The 23,886-nt window shown below is 42.7% G+C and overlaps 1 protein-coding gene across 2 annotated transcripts in view; it reads right to left on the bottom strand.

The window, feature by feature from the left end:
- The window catches only part of KCNJ6 (potassium inwardly rectifying channel subfamily J member 6), a 322,877-nt gene extending 311,145 nt beyond the window's left edge, over window positions 1–11,732 (bottom strand). For both annotated transcript variants that reach the window (XM_032174246.2, XM_058427341.1), the window contains exon 1: window positions 11,181–11,732. The gene's annotated coding sequence lies outside the window, so the exon portion shown is untranslated. The remainder of the gene's footprint in view (window positions 1–11,180) is intronic.
- Between the last annotated feature and the right edge of the window lie 12,154 nt (window positions 11,733–23,886).

Raw genomic sequence — 23,886 nt, 5'->3', positions numbered from 1 at the left:
TTTGACAGATATGGCTGAATGACTAGGAGATGAACATCAAGCAACATTGTTTTTGCACAGGAGAAAAAAAGGAGTCTTGTCTACTCTCTGCTCCAGATCACAAAATAAAATGGTCCCATCATATTCAGGATTAACAAGTTTCCCATTCACAGCAAATCCCCAAAAACATGCTCTTAAACTCTGCCAGCCAAAACCTTGCACATGAAAGTGACAAGACACCACAGCCCTATCTGGCTGCTGCAGCGGCTCACCTAGCTCTCTGCCCAGCACCGCTATTTATTCACTGGAACAACCTCAGCACTCTGCGCCTGGACTGCAGCCACGTGCGCTCCCTCTGGCCCATGCAGTGTGGTGTGAGAGCTTTCTTTGGGCGGAATCCATCATCAGCCTGCTCTCTTGGCTCATGAGTGATTATCTGCTCTCAGCACCACTGATGACACTAAAGCGGGTCCATTTTTCTATTACTCATTTACTGCTTCGCACATGCTTAGGGCTTCTTGCCTTCTCATCAGTGTCCTAGCTGTGTGTCCCAATCCCAGTATTTAACTCTGTCATGCTCATGACTGCCAGATTAAAATCTCTGTATTTCCTCCCACTTGCCCCCAATCAAAGCAGTTACTTCTCCAAGAGCTATGAGCTCATGTACCATGCCGATGCGTGGCACTCTGATTTCCATGGTGTGGTAGACCACACCCCTGCCTGATCAATCCTCATTGCCAATACACCCTATATATATGTAATGGCAAAACTGCAATTACTTTTGCACCAGCCTATAGGTGGGTTCCTCATTGGAAATCCCTCCTTTCTCCTGGGAAAACCTTATTAAGCACCACAACGCTACTGTTCTTCCAAGACTCCTTCACATTTCCCCACATCCCTGGATGCTTTCTGCAGATACCAGCCCTTATTAATGTTCTCCTCCCTCACTTAAAGTCTAGCACCATTCTCTTGTGTAATGCTATGCTTCTTTGTGTACATTATTGTTTCATCAATACTCTCATTTTCTAAGTTTAAGGCCTCTGGGAACTGAAATCAGGGCATTTTTTTTCCTATGTCCCCTTGTCTTCTTTAGGTAGTAGGTACTTAGCAGAGATTTGTCAACTGACTAACCCAAGAAGCTAAGACAATTCTGGACATAGCTATGAAACGCCAATTTCTGGCAATATGAAGGTGGTCAGGAGATGTTTAGAATGAAAGTAAACATTATATAGTTATAACTATTCCTCACTTGACTGCATGAAGGTCTGCTGTGATAAGCTCTCTATTCAATTTTCTTAATATGGCTTTTCTCAAGAGTACAACATTCTTATTCACTGATAGCATCTTTTATTTAAGGATAATAAATGAGACTATTAATTTTGAAAAGAACAAATAAACTTCAGGATGGATTAACTATAATTCCAAAATACTAAGCAGTTTATTTAAATAACCTGCATAACAGAGAAGCCCTTGCTTTGTGCTCATAATCTTTGCAACTTAGTGTGATCATGAGTATTTTTTCTGATGGACCAAAAGCTTTTTGTTTTTGCTTTATTTTCCCCCCTAGACATTGAGTCCAGGTTAAATCTGCCTCTGCAGTGGGCATTCTGGCATTCCATCTCTAGTTCTGACCCTACCCGGCTCTTGCATGAGCCTGGACTTGGAGGTCTTTATTGTGGGAAGAAGGCTGTGAGAAGGGGCATTGTGTCTGGGTTCCTCCTTAAAGCAGATCTGAGGAAAACCTAAGCCAGTAGCTCCCACCCTTTAGAGTGCATCAGAATCCCTGGAGGGGATGGGCAGATGATTGGCCCCATCCTCAGGGTTCCCGATCAAGTAGATCGGGGGTGAGCTTGAGAATTTGCATTTGTAGCCAGCATCCTGGTGATGCTGCTGCTGGTTCAGGGACACACTATGGGAACCACTGACCTCAGCTGACTTTCATCAGCTCTGATGCCTCCTTTTGTCCACAGGGACCCCCAACTGTGGCCAGTCAGGGAGACATGTGGAGTGTGGGCTTGGGCCCAACACTCCTTGAGTGCTGATTAAAAAAGAGGGCCACCTAATTCGGCCTCTCTTCCAATGACAACACATAATGTCATAGGTTCTTTATTTGCCGTCCTCTTTCTGCCCTCTCTTTATATGCTTTACTGCTGTGGGCCCAGCCACCCCAGGAGAGCTAATGAAAATTTAAGAGGGTGAATATGTTTAGGGTATTGACTGGTGAGACCTCGGGAGACAGCTGAAGAGGAAGGAATCTACCCCTTTGTTGCCATTATTGAAACTAGATTTCTTGAGAGTAGGAATTATATATTAGTAGCACTATATTTTGCACGTTAGAGATGTCTAAAAATCTGAAGTGTGCTCTGCCTAACTCGTCATGGAGTCTTGGCTCTGAAAAGGTTGTAAGGTGATGGAAAAGCCTCCAAAGAGAGATTTCATTCCCTGTCTTTTGACTGAAGGTAGTGTGTTGACAACAAAAAGCAAGGGTAAAGCTTTTCCATGAGCAGTGAGTCCTGTACCCTGCCTCTTAGCCATGTGATGCTGCTTAGTCATATGATTACTGCATTCCAGACCTGCTCTCATAGACACAAGGTTCGTGTAGGGACTGAGATGTCATTTTTGGTTAAATGTGATTCATTTCTTTTATAGAGAAATGATGGCTCCCTAAGTCATAAAGCAATGGCCCCATAGAGTGGTGAGGTCCAGTCTGATTTGTTGACTGAGCCTGAAGGGCACCGCTTCTCTCACAGCCATTAGAAGTGCTCTGTGTTGGCAGAGACTTTGAAATACATACACTCCAACCCCAGTTCCTAGCTTTCTCAGCTTCTTTACGCTTCTAGTGACAAAGAATTCAGAGCTGTGTAAATGCAGAGAAGACAGATCACATTACCTCTGCCCCGCTCTGACTACTGAAAAGGCTTTCTTATATTGAACCAAAATATGTCACTTTGTAGCTTCCACTGCTGGGTCCCACTTTTATCCCTTAGAGCCCAACAGAACAATTATAATCCTTCCTTCATCTTCAAATATCAAGATGCCTGAAAACAACTATCATGCCTCTCCCCCACATATTCTCCAGGGAAAACACCCCTAATTTTTTCATCTACTCTAATATTACATGGTTTGGACTCACACACTGTCCTGCCTATTCCCTTCTGCACATAGATTGTTGGATTATATCCCTTTTAAATTGAAATGATTGAATGTGGCAGTGAAATAAATCTTGTCCTCAAAAACATTCTCTTCAGTAAACAGAAGTTCCACTATGAGACATTATTTACTTTGGAATGGCAAGATATTTGAAGAGGTCAAGAGTTTTCTAATCCAGTATTACTGCCCCATGGAAGGATTAACATGCATTACTGGTATTTACTGTTTCAGTTTGATAATGTTTTCCCCTGCATGAATGTTGGTGGCTGTGATATCTGAGTTAGGGAAATGGAAACGATATAAGAGAACTAGAAGTATTAAGGATCACCACTCTGTTTCTTCTGGTTCTTCCTCTCATAGTCTTCTCAGATATTTCTCCCCGACATTTCTCTTTTCTAGGTTGTTAAGTTTGGCATTAAAGCTGTTCTTTTGCTTCTAGTGAAAAGGTATGGAACATAGTTTCCAAGTTTTCTCCTTGAGGGAAGCAGAGGTTCTCAAACACTACTAACAAATTACATGGTCTATTTTCAGGAAAACAATGACTGTTAGTAGATTAATTCAACCTAAACTTACAGCATGTGTCTAACCTATGGACATTTAGGTGATTTAAAACAAAATGCAAATTGCTAGTCAACAGCAAGTGCCAGATATTAGAAGACAGCATTTAATTCTTCAGCATTCTTAGACACAATGTGGGTGTAATTGTCAAGATTAGAACATTGCTTTTGAGCATGGGTTGTGAAGTTGGCTTTTCTCCTTTGTGTCTACTTTAACAGATCAGCTAACAGAAATCAAACAATATGTATTTGCATCTCTTTTGTTAAGAATCATCTACACCTACTCCAAAAGTCAAAATATCCCAACTAATTTATTTAAAACAATACACCACTAAAGAATGAATCAAGGGCACCAGGAAATATTATCTCTACCAGGAATCTTTTCACCACTAGGACAAATCATTTCCTCTGCCTTACTCTATTCCTGATTCACATTAGCTGTATTTCTTTGTTGCCAGACATTTATACTGGGCATGCATACCAAAGACTCCAGCGTGTTCACCCTACCAGTTTCCCCTCCGCCTGGATATAGAGCTGAACTACAATTTGCAGCTACTCTTGCAGTTAGGTATGACCATAGAATATGAATAGGAGTGATATACATTACTTCCAGGCCCGGATCATTAAAATCTTCTACATAATCATCTACTCTCCCTCTTTCCTCGTCTGCTAGTTGGATATTATCACTCAGGAGATCTTAGAAGCCATGTGCTAATGACAAAGTGTCCCTCAGCCTGGGTCTTTGTATGGCATCAACCAATTAGATTTATGTGAATGAAAGAAATCTTCTATTTTGCTAAATTAGTGAGATTTAGATAGTTTCTGTTTCAAGAACTTTCTAATTAATATAGTATACACAGGCTCATCAAGAACTGAAGTTAATGCCACATTGCAATAAATGAATGACAACATCTGCTATTTTTAAAGTGCCTACTTTGTGCTGGACATTGTACAAAGAACTTTTTTTTTCTTGGAGACAGAGTCTCCCTGTCACCCAGGCTGGAGTGCAGTGGCGTGATCCCAGCTCGCTGCAATATCTGCCTCACGGGTTCAAGCAATTCTTGTGCCTCAGTCTCCTGAGTAGCTGGGACTACAGGCATGTGCCTCCACACCTGGCTGATTTTTGTATTTTTAGTAGAGATGGGGTTTTGCCACTTTGGCTAGGCTGGTCTCAAGTCATCTCCTGGCCTCAAGTGATCCACCTGCCTTGGCCTCCTAAAGTGCTGGGACTATAGGCGTAAGCCACCACTCCTGGCCTGTGCTAAGAGCTTTACTTACATTATCACATGAATCCTCATAACATCTCTGAGGTATATCTTCTTATTATTACTCTTATTGTTATTATTTCATGATAGGGAAAGCAAGGCATAAAGTTGATTAAGGTCACACAGTTAGCACAGTGGGTTATATTATTGCCTCCAATTATTCTCTTCCCTCCCTGAAAGATTAGATGTCTCTACCTGTTGCTGCACGGCTTGCAGTGCTTCACTGTGGGAGAAATATACATCTCCTTCCCATTGATCATTGACACTGGTGTGACATGTGAATTGTCTGGTCAATGGAATGTGAGTGGATAACTTGTGCCATATCTGAGCAGGAATGTTAAGGGCCATTGCTTAACTTGGGAGTCTCCTTTTCCTCTGATACTGGGATAGAGTGTTCCAGACCAGACCGATTCTTGATCTTGAATTCCAAAATGAAGAAGACACAGGAGGCAGAGCCACAGCTGACCAGCAGAGGCATAGCGCTCCAGAGAATAATACACCTTTGTTTTGTAAGCCACTGAGATGCTGGGGTTGCTGTTACTGCACCAAACTTAGCAAAAACGGGCAGATATACCTAGACCTTGATGCAGATTCAGTTAGTGAGAAACACCAGAGCCTGTGCTCTTAATTACGGAGCAACACCGCCTACCAAGCACATTGTCAAACTTGCACAAGTTCATGCTAGATGATACAAGAGAAATTTAAAGCATCGTTAAAAAAATCAATTCTCATCCTGGATAAGAAAAAAGTAGATGTCTGTAAGTTTAAAGAGGAAACTGCCACAGGATTTCAACTTAATTTATAGATACGTCTCTCACATTGCATATAATACCTTCAGATTTAGTCCCACAGAACAGTTGTTGGCAAGGACATGGATCTTTTTAGCCACAGATGCACTTTCTGTTTCCTTTTGTAAGGATTTCATGTCGGAAACCACATTTCTGTGACTGGGAAGAAGACCGGTGATATATGTTAGCCAAAATCTATTCGCTAAAAGAATCACCAGTACTGTATGATTCCTGGTCCTAAGCACAGCCATACAGAAAAAATGAGAAACATGGGACTCAAGGAAATAATGGGTTTAATCTGACTTGGATACATTTGTATAGACATAAATTAGTCACTTGGTTAAAATTTAGGGTTAACTTTACACATTGTAATTGGGAAAATGGATTGATGGCCTTACTGCATTCCAGATAAAATCAGATCTGAATGACCATTCGAACATTGCACACTGCACAAAATCATTCTCTGAGGTTTTGTTTAAACAATGATTCAATTTAGTAACAAATAAATAAATGAATATTTACAATTGATTAGCAGGTGTGATTAGATCAAAGCTACAGTTTAGAGAGGATACAGACTATTCTTTTAATGACGAGACTGCTCTTTATTTGAGAAAAATAATTTCACTATTATTTAATGTTATTAAAATGACAGCAAGTATATGTATATTCTAGTACTTTGCCAGAGGAAATTCAGAATACCATTAGAGCACTAACCGCGATTGTGATTATCTCTTTTTATTGGAGCCTAATTATTTCTAGAAGTAATTATTTAAAATGCACTTGAAAAGATATTTTTATCCTAAACAGCTACATTTTATTTTTCTATCTCTCCAAATACTTTCACTACAATTAAAAAGAAAACTCTAACTCAACAGAAGTGTTCTGATGATTTTTCAACTTAACTGCCAATTTCCCCCTTACTGGTATTACCAAAGTTAATAATTTTGTAAAACTCCAGAGTGAATCAATTCTTTTTTGGTACTTAAATGCCAATTATTGAAGATAAAATGAAGAAACAATAAGTGCCATCTCAATAAGTTATAAATCCAAATTCACTGAATTTAAACATCTTAATTCCACCAAACTTAAAGTTCTAATACAATGAACTTAGAAAAACCAACCTTACTTTGAAAAGTATTGTCACTTTAAAGCTGGTAGCAACAAGTAACTGCCTTTTCCCCTCACTTTCTTCCTTCCTCCTACTCTGCCTATCTCTGGTCCATTTCCATGTCCATATTACTTACATATCATTTGATAAAGGAAGAATTGGTGAAAAAGAGAAGAGCTTCACCTTATCTGCCTGCCTTTCCATAAAGAGCATGTATCTTGTTTTCATTAAGGTTTACATGGTCAACATTAAACCCTTGAGGACAGCAACATTTTCTACCTGTGAAAATCAGCGAATGGGGTTAAGATTCCATAAGGGTATTTTATTTTTAATCTCCAGTGAATTTTTTCTATAACTTCTTAAATAACTATTCTAATTTTTTTCCCTATAAAGTAGAGGTAGACTGAGATGATAGGGAGGAATATGAGACTGAATTAAAAGCCCTTCTATATTCTCAAGGGAAATAGTTCATGTAAGTCCTATGTATTAAATAAAGACCTGTCTCACACAAAGGAAAACATACTAATGTTTAGGCAATATCTAGATGAGGTAACTATTGTTTAGGCAACACCTAGCAGAGGTATCAAAATTATTTTTTTTAAATAGCAAAATGGAACCAAGTGAATGGGGGCGAATTTTCACAAGTTGCTCTCCTTAACAAATCTTACTTGAAATGAGTAAACCAATTATTTTGGAGTATCCTATTGACTGAAAAGGGCATAGTGACACTTTGTTAATCAATTAGCCACCTAGGAAGAAAGCAAGTCATAGTTTGGTGAATAAGCACTGAATATGTGAGCATGGAAACTACCAGAAGTAAAGATTATTGACTGAACAATTTCATATACCTAGATTATTGACACCATCCCCCTTTTTATTAGAGAAATTGAACTTCAGAACTCAGAAATACATTACTTTGTTTATCTAACAGTCTATATTCTTGTATAGCTTCATCCTCATAATGAATGTCTACTTCCCTTCTGCTGATAATATCAGATGGAACAAGGCCAAGGAACAGCTGCTTTGTTTAATACCCCATGCATCACTTCTTCTGTCTACTTTAGGTAGCAACCCTTTCATAAACTAAATTATGGATAAACTTGTCAATACCTATCAGGAACTGAAATGTAAGAAATAGTGTAATAACTCATCCTTTTGTTTAGGTTTGAAATAGATTGCTCTGTCTTCACTAGCAATCATTTGAAAAGACTGGAAGGTATAAACACGCTGCTTTAACCACATCCTGAGTGCTCAACATGCAATATCTTCAGAAACAACATGTCACACTTGGAAAGCCCAGCAAGGAAAACCAGGATCATATCTTGTTTACCATTAAAAATAACAAACTAGAACCAGCTCAAGACCTCATGCCCAAGTGCATCCACAAAACAGGAAAGCAGCCAGGGATATTGTTGAAGCTTTATCAACATTTCCAACCAGTTGCCAAACCTTGACTGGGCTCTGCAATTCAAACTGTACCTTGTAAGACCTGGATGGCACTCTTACAGGCATTCTATTTCAAATATGACTGTCACCTTCCTGTATTATTTTTCCTCTTCATATCAGTGACAGTGGTGGTGGTGGGGGACCTACGACCAAGAATGAGAGCAGTGCAAAGGCCAGCTTCTGGTAAAGTAACAGCAGAAGGGCTTGATGGACTTACCTGTTTTCCCTGTATGAATGTTGAAATGGAACTTGAATGGTAATAAATCCTCCCCTCCTGCAGTTTCTTCCTTGTTTGTATTAAGAGAAGTGACTCCTCTCGGTTTCCTATGCCTGCAACCTAGGAAATGTAGCCACCTTGCTCACACGCAGGCTTGAAGATGTGATCACTGGTTCTCATCTTGCTAACAAACTCTCTCTCCTTTTCGGGAGCTCACCAGTGTTGTTTTGATTCCTTCCAGATCTAGACTGAGAGGAAACTATATCTCCACCCTCTTGAGTCCTAGGACCCTTAGAAAGAACTTGGTTGGGCCAGATACGGTGGCTCACGCCTGTAATCCCAGCACTTTGGGAGGCTGAGGCAGGCAGATCACAGGGTCAGGAGTTCGAGACCAGCCTGACCAACATGGTGAAACCCCATCTCTACTAAAAATACAAAAATTAGCCAGGCGTGGTGGTGCATGCCTGTAATCCCAGCTACTCAGGAGGCTGAGGTAGGAGAATCGCTTGAAACCAGGAGGCAGAGGTTGCAGTGAGCCGAGATCGAGCCACTGCACTCTAGCCTGGGTGACAGAGCGAGACTCCGTCTAAAAAAAAAAAAAAGAAAGAAAGAAACAAAGAACAAACTTGGTTGGCTGGCCTCCCGCTGACCAGGGTGCTTCCACAGCTCCCTTCTGCCATCTATGCCCAACAAAAAGTTAAAGAGAAGAGCGTGAGAGGGCAAAGGGATGTATGCTTTTGAAAGCCAAAGGGACTCAGCTGAAACTAGCAACCCTCGTCAGAGGCGGATCGGTGTGTGTGTGTGTGTGTGTGTGTGTGTGTGTGTGTGTGTGTGTCTGTGCGCGCACGCGTCCTTTTTCTCCCCCTGAGGACGGAATCCTGTCTCCATTCTCAGTTCAGCTCAGGTCTTTCCCTGTCCCAGTGTTCTTGATTCTGAATAGGTCCTCTGATGCACCGCCATGCATAAAATGGATGATTCGCAAGCTTCTTTGCCTCATGTAATTCCGTGGGTAATTTGATATCCAGATTCAGCACGAGCCAAAGACTCATTTATTTATAGAAAGTGATTGACCTCCAGCGACCAAAGGAGTGGGTACGGCTCGCTGGGGGCTGCAGACCGGTGAGGCTGCCCCTCGGCGCCTGGGCTCTGGCCTTGGTGCTGAATCCGGAACCGGCTGGGGAATCACCACCTCGGCGGCCCCCAGGCAACTTTCGGGAGGTTTGAGGGGCACCCGGCCAGCTCTGGGCGCCCTCTCGAGCGTCGCCGTCAGGGAGTTGGGCACAACCGATGCCCTGGGATCCGCCACAGGGCACGCGGCTGGCTTATTCCTTTGCCTGGAGCAGGGAAAGTTTTGTCCAATTTTTTTCCCCTGTAACTGGAGCTGCGGTCTCCCCTCCCACCTGGGTCGCCATGGAGACTCGAGCTCTTTTTCTTTCTCCAGGCAAAATGGGCGAAGCTCAGTTAGCTCAGCCCTGACTGTAGCAAGCCCTTTTTTCTCCCTAAGCAGTTCCTGGGCATCACCCTTTTCCATTTTTTTCAGCAAAAGAAAGGCAGGCAGGGAACAGGGCTAGCAGGATGTGGCATTGCCCCCTGTACCGTGGGGCTCCCCGGGACTGACAGACTTTAGATAACAGCAGTTGGGAAACATTCTAAACATATAATACATCTCCAACTCCCAAACACTGGAGTTGTGGGTTTTTTTTTTTTCTCTTCCTTTTTTTGGGGGGTTGGAGGCGGAATTCTTTGGAAAATTCTGGTATTTTGTTTCTCCACCAACCTCACCCTATCTCTGTGGCTGTTTCTATTAAGATATATTTTTCCTCTGACAATCTCTCCATACTGCACCTAGTACAACAGATGTACCTGTGGATCCACTGGGCTTTTATTGGGTTTTGGGAATACTGATGTTATTTCACTTAAAAACTAATCCAAGCTTAATGTTTTGATGAAAATGAATATATATCCACAGGGAAGCAAATATCCACAGCCACCCAGTCCTCTAAATGCCACACACATCTCATTTCATCTAAAGCGTTTTTTCTTCCCTTCCAATTACAAAATAATTCAGTTTACTTCTAGGGAGATCTTCCTATTCACTGTTTTTAGTCATGATAGCACATCTTCGGTTTTACGGATAGAGAACAGTTAGGAGTTACAGTATTCTGTTTCCCATTCTCCGCATGTTTCTCCCCAACCCTCACTTTTCCTCCCTCTCGTGTTGTCTCCTCTCCTCTCCTCTCCATGCAAAGCAGATCAAGAAGACTGCCTTCCACAAAGACAATGGGCTTTTCCCAACTGTAAATGACTACACCACAAGCCGCACCTGTCAGTTAATCAGTGCATTTCGTCTTTGCCAGCTGATGTTGAAATGATGACTGCAATAACTGACTGGGTTTCTGCGAGCCCAGGGATGCAGACCCCTCCTCCCCCCGCCCCCCGTGCGAGTTTCAGTCGCTAATGAAAACCGTATGAAACAGATTCCCCTTCTGTTATGTAACCGGCTTCTCCCTCGCCTTTCGGCTGACTTGGGCACAATGTTTCTCATGAGTGTGGAGATGCCTGCGGCGACGGCGGAGCTAGGGAAGGGGACGCGGGGACCCGAGAGCACGGAACGCCTCGCCCAGGTGGACGCCAGCTCCTCGCCTGCGAGCAGCTCAGCGCACCGCTTACCTGGCTGCGGACGGGGTGGCTTCACTCAATCATGATCTCCTCTCTTGAAGCGGAGCAAGACTGAACAATTCACTACACGACGGATGGCGAGGGAAGGAAATGCAAAAAAGAAAAGGCAAAGAAAAAAACTGGAATCAGATGGTCAAATTTCACATCAGCCCCGAGAGGCTGTTAGGAGACTCCATTCTGCTCGCGGCTGCTCCGGCTCCAGGTCCGGCTTCCGGGCGCCCGCGGGTCTCCACCCCTCCGCCCGCCCAGCCTCTCCAGCCAGGTGCGGCCGTCTCCGGACTGGCTCCCTCTGGCCGAGCGCGGAGAGCAGGGCTGGGCGCTGGGGCCAAAGGAGGGGCGGAGGGGCGCGCGTTTGGGCAGGGACGGGGGAGGGAGACTGGGTGGAATGAAGTGGGGAAAGATAAGAGTGGCAGAAGAAAAAAAAAATCCCCGGTTAGGAGAAAAGTGGTGGACCACGCAAAGAGACGTCATGAAATCCGCAGATTCAATGAATGCTACTCAATTCCAGCCGACTGGCTGAGCCCCGCTGGCAGCGCACGAAGCGACGCGGCTCCGAGATAAAAGCGAGCGCAGCGCCGCGTGCTGGGGAAAAGGCCGCACAGCGCCGGCGCGGTCCGGGAGGAAGGGGCGGGGGCGAGCAGGACAGAGCCACAGACCCAGAGACGCCCACCCCGCCGCCCATGCCAGCGTGTCAGCGCGCCGAGGACCGAGCTTGGTGGGGGCGGGCTGGGCACAAACCAACGTGCATCCCCCGCCACTCCAGCACGACACTGGAAACGTGGGTGCTCCGTGCTGGGGGAATCTTTTGGGTTTCGGTCCCCGACCCCCCAGTCCCCACCTTTCTCCCCGTGCCACTAAGTAAGTTATTCCCGGAGAAACGCCTGGGAAGCAGGAAAGAGCCGTAGCTCGGGGAGCAGTTTTGTCTGCTGGTTGTAGGGGTTCGGCTTTTAGGGTTTTGTGAGATAAGGAAAAAGAGGCTCTGGGCACTGCCTCCCACCGGGCCGAAATCGGTGAGAGGCAGCCCCAGCGCGGGAGCCGGAGCCTGCACGGCCCAGAGGGGGCGCAGCGAGCCGCCGGGACGGAGGGGAGGGGCCGTATCCCTGGGCTTTGCTTGTACCTGGTGGCACCCCAGCCTGCTGCCCCATTCAGTCCCTTCTGTCCTGTCCACTGCAACTGGGACCTGGTCCCGGCTGCTGAATCATCACCCCACCCCTATATGGTGTCTCTGGGGTCACTGGAGACAAAGAATGGCCTTTTCCAAGAATGACCCAGGCTGCCTTCAAAGTTGAATTTGTCAGGATAAGACCCTTAGACAAAGGTCTACTCCACTCTGAATCTAACTTGCTTCGTGCTGTTATTCCAGGGGCCCCTCATAGTGCTCCCCTCTTGCACCCCCTCTTTTTCTTATGATCATCAAAAACAATGGTTCTGCATTTCCAAAGCCTTCCCATAAATTGCTTCTACCTATGAACAGAACTCTCTTTTATGCTGTCTTTTTCCTAGGGATGAATGGATTGACAAATTGTAAGAGCAGCGAATACCATTGGCTAGTAATTTTATAATGGCCCTTTCAATAACTGGCTATTCTTGTGCTGCTTTATGAAGTGGCTTTCCTTCCACAAGGCACAGAATCTCTACCTCAAAGAAGGTGACCTTATTTTAGAGAGAAGGCTTACGGAAACCTCTTATTTCCAAGATTATTTTATTCTACATACATACATTTTAATTACCTAGCAATTCAGGTCCCCTCAAGAATGCTGTCTGCCCTCTAAAAATGACTGTTATATGGAGAGGTGTTTGTGTCAATTTGCATCCAAAGTCATGTACAAGTCAACCGTACACACGGCCTGTGAGCCTGTATTTGCTGTTGATTTTCCCTAAGAGGTTGTAATCTGACTTGCTATTACTTCTGAGTCATATATCCCATATACAGAAGATATGAGTATGTGTAATATGTGTAGTATGTGTAATACGTGCTCCACAATGCCTGCTGGATCTAGTGATAGTGTTAGAAATAAACAAAGAACAACTGAACCAAACAATCCCTGACAGACCAGGAATACAAATGCAAGATGCAGGATTTCGGTGGACGCAGCCTTAGAACATTAAAAGAACAACCCATGTTGACTATAGTTGTGTAAAGGGCATTCTGTTTAATCTGTGAAGCTGCTATGGGTATGCCTGCTAATTTTGATGATATATACTTTTACTAGTAGAATGATTTCACAAAGTATCTTTCTTACAAGATACTAGACTAAATAAGAAAGTCAAGAGTTGGAAGTAACCTATTTGTCTCCTTCAAATACTTCAAAAACTCCTCTACTTGAAACAGCTGCCGGGGTGATGTGAATGGCATAAGAGCATGTGATGAATGAGATGGATCCCATTAGCACAGCCTGGGATTTGATTAACACCAGAGACAAGAGCAATTGGCTTAACTGAATTCATCCATTTATTCCGTAGAGTTCAGATAAAGTGATCTGCATGGGTGTAACTAAGAGACTGCAGCCACATCTGAAAGTCAGTCGAGCTGTGCTTCAGAGTTGCAAATTGTGGCTCCTCTGAGCTCCTGAGAGCTCGGTCTCTCAAACTACATTGTGTTTAGCTTGTCCGAAATCTCACTTATATATCTATTTTATGATTTCAGGTGAAGGCAAGACCTGGGGGAGAAGATCTTTCAGGGTAAATCAGTGCTCCAAATCTCACATAGTGACTTTTATAATTGATTGATTATGTCATACAGATGAGACTGGTTTGTCTCCCACATATAAAGCTGTAATGGAGACTTAATAGCTAGTAAAATTAACAAACTGAATTATCTTGACGGGGTGTCATTTGTTCTGGGTAATCTGTTTTTTCTCCGTCATTGATTGCGGCAATTTATAAACCATTCTATCTTCTTGGGCCATGTGTATATCTGGCCTTGCCTTAGACAGGCTGACACCAGAACTAAGATGGTTGGGGGTTTTTAGTCTCCACCCTTGGGCCAGTACTTGTTTTAGATTTAAGACCTTAGCTGTTGTGGGCCTAACTGTTAAGAGACCTAGTTCTTTTTCAGTTTCACTCCCCTGCCTGCTTTCTCCACAAAAACCCTACCACAGATAAACAACATATTTAAAATGCAGAGATGGGAATATAAATTTAAAAAAATTTATTTTGTCTATAAAAGGACATCTTAAAGGGTATCAAGAGATAAGTGTTAAAATTATTCTATTTTACATTTCTACTTCCAGTGTACTGAATGTGATATAGGAGTTAAGAAGCAATTACTTAGGCAGATAGTAAGGGTATGGGAGTCCTACGTAAGGCTTTTCTTTCTAATGAAAATCAGCCCCAAATAATTTTCTAACAGAGCAGCCTGCAAGCTGGGAGCTTGCACAGGTGAATGCGGGCGGGAACTAAGGACTAAAGATGTTAAACGGCGGTCCCATCTTCCCTTCTCTGTTAGCCACGTGTACTGTAAACGAGCAGACAAGATGGTGCCAATCAACTGGAAAGTCTATTTGCTTAAGAAGATTAGGGTGGGGCAACTAGCCTTCCCGGCACACTATGTAGACATCATACCTGAGTGAACCAATCTGTGAGCCCTCTGTAAATCAGACACTGCCTTCTCCAGCCTGCCTATAAAATCTGCTGCGGTCCTCTACTTTCTCCCTTTTCCACATGTCTCTTGCTCGTAAGGAGCTGCTCGCCCCTCCTCTCTCCTTTCTTCTATTACACTTTCTGCTCCTTAACCCACCCACCTGTGTCTGTGTGCTGACTTCTTTCTCAGTGCATGACAATGAACCCCAGGGTATATACCACAGACAGCAGTAGCCACTTCAAATGGATTTCACTCATGTCTCTTATTTAGGGAATATCTGTAAACAGCTGTTGGTATTTCTTTGATTATAAATTTGGAGATGTATTAAAAAATACATCTTAATTCTTAAGAAATATTTCTAGGTGTAAAAAGTTAAGAATTTTTGCTAAGGATGGGGTTTCAGAGGGGTTTTAGCTCTGAGGCATTTTGGGGCTGGTCTTTAGAACTTTAGGATAATTTAGAACAATCATTGAGTTATGCCCTTTTCCCTTGATACACTTTTATCTCTTACGCGTTTTCCTTATTTTTGTTACAGTAGGTAGCTAGTCAGACATGAGCAGGGCAGAAGAGGGCCTTCCCCACCAGGCATGCCAGGAGACCATCAGGTGATGGTCAGGCAGTTGTTAAACTGTCCGTCTACAATAATAATTGGTCACAGCTGGCACCAGAAAAAGTGGTCTCCCAATAGACAGAAACACCTGAAACTGGTGATCAGCAGCTTCCCAATGACATCTCAGGACTTAGGTGAGTGGGCTCAAGCATGTGGACTAAGGCAAAATGGCACAGTTTAACTGTTATCTAACCTTCTTCTAGGAACACTTGGCTGGTAAGGGAAGAACGCCTCAAGTGAGCATGCATACAACTCCAGTAAACACTGCACATGTGGCCCCTCTCAAGTGCTGGCAGGCCATGGCACATGCAAGCAGCCCGCCCCCAGAGAATAATCAGGGTAGAAGGCACACAACACCCGGGAAGTATGCCAACGCACAAAACCCCAAGTCAAAGGTCAAACGTGCACTTGGTCTCGCAAGTCGCCCACTTGGCCTTCTTCCAAGTGTACTTTACTTCCTTTTGGTCCTGCTCTAAAACTTTTTAATACGCTTTCACTCCTGCTCTAAAACTTGCCTCGGTTTCTCACTCTGCCTTATGCCCCTCAGTTGAATTCTTTCTTCTGAGAAGGCAAGAATTGAGGATCCTGCAGACCACACAGGCTTGCCGATGCTAACACTTTAAAACAACATTCACCATTTCTACTAATCTTAAGTCATAAATACTTATGAATGTCCTGAAATCATATATTTTTATTTTAATTTCATGGCTTGATAAATAAGTGCAGTCAGAAGACTATTGATAGATTCTTTCTTATATGATGTTTTATTAGTTCATTGTTTAGCAGGTATATCCTTTTTAATCATAGTCTTCTCCCCAAAAATGTATTAAAATGCAATTTAGAAAATTATAATAGCTTTGAATATAATATTTCAAAAGACCAGGGGAGGTGACAATTACAAAAATCACATAAATGAAACCTAATCTTCCTTTACCTCTTACTGGAATTAATTCTAATTAGCATGACATCTGCACAACAAAAACATTCAAGGCCAAAATAAGTGAATTAAATTGGTACGTTGCTCTTTCTCATTCATTTGCTAGAATGCCTAGATTATTTTCTACTGAAATTCTTAAGGAATGAGGATATGAGGTGGAGAGAATGAGATAAAGTTCCTTCTTTTGTGTGCTATTGCAACTCTCTGTGAGTCAACTCCTATAGCCACCCTGGACAACAAGCAATTATTAACCTACTGGATCTTGTCTGCTTTCAGCAGAAGTGAAGCTACTGCCCCGCATTCCCAAGCTTACATAGTTCTCCTGCTAGGACGTTACCTACTTTCCCTCTTAGAAATACAGTTCAGAGTCCAGTTCCAAATTCCAGGTCATCCTTGGTGATCTTAAGCCAGATGCAAATACTTAGGCAGTCTCAGCCCCCAGCACCCATGCCAAGTGATGAGTTAAGGCAAGAATTTTCTGCTTTATCATTTTATCTGAAAAATGGTGTTGTAGATAGTGTTCTTTGGGAAGCAGACTCTGAGATGAAGTTTTGTGTGCTTAATGTTTATTAGGGACGTTTCTAAAGGATGTAATGTTTGCGTGATCAACACCTATGGAAGGGATAGAAATGAAGTAGGACTGGGCACAGGACCCTTGCCTTGGCTGATCTCACTGGGAGCTCTGAGCTAAAATGGCCCATTAGAGTTGTCCTGATTTGGTTCCAAATGGCCTCCACCAGCTCAGTCACTGGATGTCCATCAGTTGGGCAAGGGCATGACTTTGGGCCAGGCAGCTCTTTGCACCTGACAGCAAAATGCAGTCTACAGCAGCCTTCTAGCAGCTAGGTCAATAAGCCCTTACTGGAAGGGGGATCTGGAGGGCATATCTCATTGCCCACCACAAGTGGGGATAATAACATTACCTACAGCATAGGATTATTATGACTACTACATACCGCAACTGTGAAGCAGCTTCATTGTGCATTGGTTACCACTTCAGCCCATCTTGGGTGGCAATTTTACTACTTGTCTGAGTCTGGCGAGGTAGAATACTCATACACACAACAAGTTACATGAAGTAGGTTTATTACCTGCAGACAGGCAGCAAGGGACAAGAGAAGCCTAGGACCAGGGTGAGCTGACTTCCCAAGACTCAGGAAAGCTGCCCCGGGTGGGTGAAATCTCATCCACTTCACGGTGCAACTGAGGGGCCCCGGAAAGCACCCTGCCCTGGGTTTTATACCTCAGAGCAAGAAGATTTGCTGAGCTAAAGCATTGAAAGATATTCTATGTGTAGGGGGAGCAGGAGAGTACAGGCTATTCCAGACTACTTTTTTTTTAAATTTCAGGATGTGGCATTCCCAGTATATACTACAGTTATTCTTGAGAAACAAGTGTGTAAGGAGGAAGAACTGGTTCAAGGCCACCCAGAAAGCTGTTCTGCAATAACCCATAGAAACAGTGGAGCACAGATTCTGGTATATAATAACACTTAATACATGTCTGATATTAATTCATGATGCTAATCATCTGTAAGATTAAGAAAACTGAAGACTGTGTATTTTCATGTGGTTCCAGATTTGCATCCACCCAGTTTCAAGTCCACTGGGACTTCAATCCAATTTCAAATCCCCCTCTTTTTTTAAATTTTAGTGTAAGTTCTGGGATACATGTGCAGAACGTGCAGGTTTGTCCCATAGGTATACATGTGCCATGGTGGTTTGCTGCACCTATCAACCCATCATCTGGGTCTTAAGCCCTGCATACATTAGATATGTGTCCTAATGCTCTCCCTCCCCTTGCTCCCCACCCCCTGACAGGCCCCGGTGTGTGATGTTCCCCTCCCTGTGTCCATGTGTTCTCATTGTTCAACTCCCACTTTTGAGTGAGAACCTGCAGTGTTTGGTTTTCTGTTCCTGTGTTAGTTTGCTGAGAATGATGGCTTCCAGCTTCATCCACATCCCCCTGCAAAGGACATGAACTCACTCTTTTTTATTGCTGCATAGTATTCCATGGTGTGTATGTGCCATATTTTCTTTACCTAGTCTATCAGTGATGGACATTTGCAAATCCCCCTCTTCTAGTAACAGTAAAATACCAAAAATGGTTCTTATTGTCTCTGATTAGTTAATAAACCCCATCTCTGAATCCATTACTGTGGCCAGAAGGATGGAATGCTAGATGTGGTCTGTTGGACCCTGACATATATTTCCACTTACTTCTGGTGCCCTGACTCAGGAATACACCATTCTTCAGAATAAAAAGAACCCAAGACTTTGGTATCAATTGCTTCTCCTTCAGTCTGAAGGGGAAGGGGCCTAGTGGATAGTAAATGTTCAAGAAATATTATATAATCCTCTAATTACAACACAGAAAAGTTTGGTTTTCTTTCTTTTTGTTGAAAACAGATAGTGGTAAAATGATCTTTTGTAGGCTCATAAGAAACTTTGGTAGCCATATAAATGGATTCACTTTCTCTTGTTACAGTATTTCTCAACACTCAGTGATTTGTTTAGGTAGGTATTTCCTCCTATTTTCTCTTTATTTAGAACTAAAGTGGAAGAAATAAAATATAGAGTCAATAAAAATTCCAAAGAGTCCACAAGGGAAGCAAGCATCCCAGCCAGGATGGAGTGATGCTACAATTCAACACTGAGATCCATGAAATTGATTGCTTGTGGCAAATAAAGAAGAATAGATCTTATTTGTGGCCTCAATTCTCTGAGTTGTTGTGCCTACTTGAATTTATCTGCTGGCTCAAGACCCACTTAGTAGTGGGAAAGAGAACACTGGCAAAAAAAAAAAAAAAAAAAAAAGACAATATAAAGATCGTAGAACCAGAAACTGTAGGAGCTGGAAGTCACCTTAGAGATTATCTGGTTCCTTTTCAACTTCTATCAGCCATTCTCTGACCCACAATTAAGACCCCAAGGCATCCTTTACCTCCTAAACATGTTAATTTGTTTCCGTCTCCCTTACTTTTAAACTCTTGGATAGCCTTTCTATTATTCACCATGTGAAAGCCTTTTACATCATCTCTCAAACCTCTGGCTTATTCCTTATCTTTGAGCCTACTGGAATACAATTCTGTCTTATGCATTAAACATGGTAGTATGTTTTGTGTTACTATTTATAGTAACATAAAAATGAAAATCACACACTTATTTTCCATGAAGTTATGTGATCCTTTTCAAACAAATATAATTCAGGAGAAAACAAGGATATAAGATAATACAATAATGCCAGGATAAATTTTTGCCAAGATATTTCATGAAGTAACGAAATAATAGCAGAACCTTCAGAATTTAAGTTATCTTGGACAAATTACTTTTTAGACCCTCTAAAGTAGTAATAACAATAATATCTTGTATTAGTGTTCTGTTGCTAAACAATTACTGCAAACAACAGCTTTAAAAATAGCCAGTTATTAGCTCATAGTTCTGTGGGTCAGAAGTCTCAGCAGGATGTGGGTGGGTTTTCAGTTCAGGATTATCACAATACTGACATCAAGGTGTCAGCCAGGCTGGGTTCTTGTCTGGAGGTTTTGGGAAAGAATACACTTCCAAGCTTATTCTCGTTATTGACAGAATTTAGTTTCTTGTAGTTGTAGGACTGGTGTCTCCATTTTTTTACTGGCTGTCAGTGGGCGGGCCGTCCTTTGCTCTGAGAGTCTATCTGAATTTCTTGCCATGTGGCCCCTCCATATTCAAGCCAGCAATGTCGCATCAAATCCTTCCCATGTTTAATTCCCTGACATCTTCTGCTACCAGCTACATAAAACTCTCTTTCTCTTTTTTAAACAGGCTCATGAGGTTAGGTAAGGCCCACCTAGATCATCTCTCTATCTTAAGGTCAACTGATTTGGGACATTAATTATGTCTGAAAAATTTCTTCACAGCACTATCTAGGTTAATGTTTGATTGAATACCTTGTGTGTACACAAGGGATAGGAATATTGGGGGCATCTTGGAATTCTGCTACCACATACCTACTTCATAGATCTTTTACTAAATGAGATAATACATAGGTAAATAGTGTATTAAAAGTTAAGTTTTGATGGAAACACTAAGGAACATGTATTTTTGCTGATCTGCTGGATCACTTCATTGGTGTGAAGCAGCAGCTGGGCCTGCAGCTCCTCCACTTTCCTCTGGATCTTCCTCCAGCTTCTCCAACTGCCCAGCCAGATGTATGTGATTTTAGCTCTGTGATGAAGGGCTCTCACCAAGGCCAGAGGCAAGAAAAATTGACACAAGGTTCAGTTCATCCTTGTGATGTTTCAGCACATGCTTATGGGTTCCAGCCTGTTTGTACCATATTACATCACTGCTATCGTGCCTACATTTCTAGCTGGTCTCCTAAGGGCTAAGATCATAGTAGTAGATGCCTTTTTCTATTATCGTCTTGTGTTCTCTCTACCCTCTGTCAGCACATCAGCAGGGATGAACTTCTTTACCTGAATAGGTGACTCCAACTTTCGTTGGTTAGAACGAGGGACCTTGGTGGTATGATTATTATGTTGCCAGTTTTCCAGGATTATTGAACAACTAATAAGAAATGTTTAGAGAATTTCCTGGATTCAAAAATAGGTCTTCCTGCTCATGCTAAAGAGCACCACTTCAATTTCTCTCTGGTAATCATCACAACAGTTAGGGACTCCTTTTCTGCCTGTTGGTTTTGTAGCATAAGGAGTCCCAAAAGGGTAGGGTGCAATCTCAGCTTCCAATGCACCAGGACTACTGTATGTTCCTTGGTAGACGCTTTCCTCCCTGAAACACTAGGATCTCTAAACCCATCAGGCCAAGGTAGTAGGAAGGAGAAGCAAACATTATTTGGTAAAATAGTGATGGGGCCAAACCCCCCTTGCCCTACTGGTTATTGGCTATACATTATATGCATTCTGGATAAGTGACATCACATGCATTGGTTGCCAGTTTATGGCATTTACCACACCTTGTAAGACAGGATCCAAACCTCACAGGGTGCTGTCTCCCAGCTGATGTCATAAAAGAGTTTTCAGAAGACCATTCCACCATTCCACCAAGCAGCTATTGCTCAACAGGAGAAACTTCCAGCCAATCAACACAATCATAAGAAATAGTAAATCCTTTTTTTTTGCTTTTCTTATAAGTCTCTATGTTCTGGGGTGGTTTGTTATTCAGAAATAGATAATCAAAACAAAAATCAGATCTAGAAGTGAGGTCCTGCTGTAATAAAAGTAAAACACGAGGCCTTGACTTTGGGACCAGGTAGTGAGCAGATGCTGGAAGAGAAGCAAGGAAACTGCTATTGGAAGCTGGAGAGATGGCACTTTGAGTTTTGCAGCAGCTAATCAATTTGCAGAATTGTCACCTGCAGTAACCTGGAAGTTAGAAAATGTACCCGAACTTACGGATCTGGCTAAGGAGATTTCCAGGTGAATGTTGAAAGTGCCAAATGGCTTTCTTAGCTGCGTATAATAACCACTGGAAAAGAGAGAACTGTTTTGTTTGTAAGCAGAATTTAGGGGAAATATAACAGAGACAAAACTTGCTGTTTGGAAAATAATACAGTTTATTATCCCTAGTCCTTCCTAGAGTGAGAAAGTCTCAAACTAAAAAATAGTCACAAGATAAGGATCAGATGAAGGATATGGCTTCATCTGTATGGCTTCAGAGATATGCAAGATCTCGGAAGATTTAAGATGGTGCCTGGTTACTTCCTCAGCTAGAAAAAAAGCGCTTTAAAGAATCTTCAGGGAATTGTCCTCCAGAAGTTCTAGGTGAGGCCCAAAGTAGAGCGATCTGTCTTGAAAGAAATGATAGTTTTAGACTGGGACACAGGGTAAACTGCAAGCATTCTATAAAAAGCTCACAATGTCTTTAAAGGGATTTACCAACTTGAACTGAAAGAGACAGGATCAAATCAAAAGGCAACGAGCCTTTGGTTCCCTGACTTTCTGTGGGCAGGAAACAGGCAGAGAAAACTGCTCACATGCAAGTGCAAGACACGGCTTATGGGAAGGAAAAAGCTCTCACAGAGCAAAGCTGAGAACTTCAAGAGGAAGGAACCAAGAACCGCAAACAATTGTTAGGGAGCAGAATTAAGCCTTAATCATGGAACACTGCAGGATCCTTGGAGGTGCATGACAAGATATTTCTGGGTGTATTTCAGAATTGCTATGAGCCAATGACTACTGTATGCCTCTCATTACTTTCTATCGTAAGTGGGAACATTGATTGCAATTACCCTGTTCTTGTCTCAACATTGTGTGTTGGATATGTGGGAACAGATAATTTGACTTTTTGTTCACATGTCTCTAGATTAAGAGTTACTGATACACACCAACAATCCCAGCAATTTAGGAGGCTGAGGCAGGAGGATTACTTGAAGCTAGGAGTTTGAGACCAGACTGGACAACATAGCAAAACCTTGCCTCTACAAAAAAATAAAAAAAAAAATTAGCCAGGCATGGTGGTGCATGCCGGTGGTCCCAGCTACTCAGGAGGATGAAGCAGGAGTATTGCCTGAGCCCAGAAGTTTGAGGTTGAGGTTGCAGTGAGCCATTATGGCATCACTGCACTCCAGCCTGGGTGAAAGTGAGACCCTATCTCAAGAAAAAAAAAAAAAAAAGAAAGAAAAAGGAAGGAAGGAAGGAAAGACGGACGGATGGAGGGAGGGAGGGAAGGAAGGAAGGAAGAGAAAGAAAGAAAGAGTTACTGATATCAAAAAGTCTTGTCTAAACCTGAATAAAGATAAAGAGATTATAAGTCTGTAGCCTGGTGACATGATTGGGTGAAACTCTAGAGGCCTTTGGAGGGGGTGAGTGTATTTTGTATGTGGGAAGCATATGAATCCTTTGGTTAGGGAGGACTGAAAGATTGGTGAGGTCATAGATGTGGTTGATGGAAAAGAGAGGAAGAGAAGTATCAACTATTATAATAGTTTTGGCTACTTGCTTAAGCAGATTTCTCATACTTTCCAGGCCTGATCGGACCCATCTTATATGGACACATGGTACATTGTTAGATCAATGGCTCCCAGTGAATCCCACTGTACGCTTGTGAGCCCAGGCAAAATCAGCAGAAGAGTGTAGCAATAGACAGTTGATAAGAGTGTAGAATGCCATTTCCATTTCATAATGGAACGCTGCTATGAACATCCCATTTTTAACGGTTCTGTGGGTCAGATAACAGCCAACTAATGAAGGACAGTTTAGTTACATGGTCACTCAGGGATCCACGGTGAACATTCTATCTTGACCAGATCCTGAAATCAAGCAAGAAGTTGCTTTTCAAATGGAAAATTACTGTTAGCATAAGAGAACATGGCTTTACTCCCAAAGCCTAAGAGTCTGTTCTGTGATTCTTTGTTCTCCTATGGGGACTTGCCAGAGTCTCCATACACTTACTCCCCTGCTTGGCATAGACAGCCACATTACAGGGCTCTTCCTCAAGGAAACTGACCTCCTCCTCCATAAGGACTCCATGTCTAAAATGGACTCAGGTCCGGGAACTGGACAAAGACTGTGAATCCCAGGAAGGCAACTTGAGTTAGGGCTAGACCCACTTGCCAGATTAGTTTTTCT

This window comes from Hylobates moloch, unplaced genomic scaffold (genome assembly GCF_009828535.3).
Source record: "Hylobates moloch isolate HMO894 unplaced genomic scaffold, HMol_V3 SCAFFOLD_14, whole genome shotgun sequence".
NCBI lineage: Eukaryota > Metazoa > Chordata > Mammalia > Primates > Hylobatidae > Hylobates > Hylobates moloch.
Note: the sequence above shows the minus strand (reverse complement) of the source record. Positions and strands in the feature narration are given on the sequence as shown.